Consider the following 2154-nt stretch of genomic DNA (forward strand, 5'->3'; position numbering starts at 1 on the left):
TTTTTTTTTTTTTTTTTTTTTTAAGAAGGCTTTGTTTCTGGAGTCGGTGCCAGCAGCCTGCAGGACAGCTGAAGCCCATCAACTGGACGTGTGGCATCGTGTAGGAGTGGGGCAGGGTGGAGGGGAGGGATGGCCTTCAAGAAAATGCCAGGTGGGAGAATCTCAGTTTCTAGCCAACTACCTCGGTAACTCCAATTCAGGTTTATTTCAGACATGAAACAGTGCAAAGCCCATCACTGGTACTTCTGACGGCACAAACGTCATAATGTTGGGGACAGAGCCAAGGGGCAACGAGTGGAGCACAGTGACCACGTATTACGGCCTCTGGACTTTTCCACTTCTCTGTTCTGTTAAGACTTTGGTCCCAGACCCAAAGCTACTGCAATGCTCTTGACAAAATATTGTTGCTTTTGAGTTTCCAAATGGTAACCTTTTTGTCTTGTAGAGATTTTGTAATTAACTTTGCATAATTTGCTCTGCCTGTTCCTAGTTAAAAGCCTCTGAAGTCTGCATTGCTTTGGACCTTGCTGACTTTCTCGTCTGTGGATGGGAATAAATGTTGGAAGGACGCTGGCATGTTGACTTGGCCCCGTGAACGTGTACAAGGGAAGGGTGGAGAGCAACGTAATGGCCTTTAGCAGTGAGTGCACTGTGCACCAGACCAGCTGAGTGGTAATACTGCAGCCAAGGCCACGCAAGTAGCTTTCAGTCATACTGTATATAGGCTTTCTAGCTACTAGAAAAAGGCAGTTGATCACTGAACACTTCCAGCCCCCGCCATGCCTCCAGCTCTTGCTGTTTGTTCCAGCTGCAGTGAAATGACAGACGTCTGGGCAGCATGAATCTACGTCATCCCTTAGAACCACCTCCTCCCCTAAAGCATCAGCCTGGAGGAAAGGAGGCAGCTATGTTCAATCACAGAACCAAAGTGATGGTGCTTTCAAAAGCACTTTTAATGCATTTAAGAAAAAGCAATGCATTTAAAATACCACATCGACTTAAAGCCATCAAGTTCCACCTAGAACTATTTTTAAATACCTTTAAGGACCTAGCCTAACACATATAGGAAGAGAACAGAATATTATCCCATAGTTGCTATTGAGCAGAATGCTTTAGACCCTGGCATTTGAAGTTCTCCTCTTCAAATTCTCCATAGAGTCTCGTTGCATGATGTATGAGTAGAGTCTTCTCTGGTGCGGTGCGCTGTACCTCAGATTAATCTGCTTCAAGAAATCCCATGCCCTGTGGTGGCTAGTTATCGGGCTCTGCATCCCACCGCCTGCGGGTGGAGGGCAAAGAGCTGATGACCTTGAGCCACATGGGCTTGTTCTGAAGGGAGGAGCCCTTTCTGCCAATCTGTATTTCTCCCAGCAAATGAAACAGGAGGCAGAAGGGAGCTCTTCTTGCCTTCTCTATCATATTCTCTTCCCAACCCTCCGCCATTACACCCCTCCGGGACCTGCAAATGACTCTGGCAGGGGCCCATCAGGCAGAGGGAGAAATAATAAAAGAAGCCTCTTCAAGTTTCCTCTCGAGCACCAGCATGCAAAAGTACTGCCTCCTCCATGGAGGGGTGAGGGGCTGTGGAAAGGGAATGAGACAGGGGCGTGTGGGGGAGGGAGGCAACCCAAAATCTTGTTTGCTCTTCCGCCATTTCAGTTCCACCACAGAATGACCTTTGTTTGTACGAAAGTTTCCGTTTAATTTTTTTCTTTCCTTTTTTTCTTTTCTTTGCGCAAGTAAGCAATATGTTTTCAGGTTTAAACTGGGTTGGGGGGTGGGGGGCGACTGGGTAGAGCTCAGACATTAAGTTTTACTGTATAAAGTTGTGCGGCTTGCATCCCCGGCCGCAAGGTAGCTTTAGAGTCCAGTTTTTCTAATATTTGTATTCTAATTTAATTGTTTTTAAATTTTCCAGGCCAAGCCACTGTTGGGAAACATCATGCTTCTGTTACTGCTTTCTGTTTGAGTTGGCCAGCTCTTCCTGTACATATGTTTTTTCTTATATCCTGTTTTTTTCTTTTTGTAAAGAGAAGAGAAAAAGCAAAAGAAAATTATTTTTCTTTCCCTCAGTACACATTCTTCAAAGTTCAGAATTATAGTGTTTCTTAAATAAAAAGAAAGATTTACATTTAATTCCCAGCTTTGTCCTTC

The sequence above is a fragment of the Crocodylus porosus genome, unplaced genomic scaffold (assembly GCF_001723895.1).
Source record: "Crocodylus porosus isolate Cpor-Errol unplaced genomic scaffold, CroPor_comp1, whole genome shotgun sequence".
NCBI lineage: Eukaryota > Metazoa > Chordata > Crocodylia > Crocodylidae > Crocodylus > Crocodylus porosus.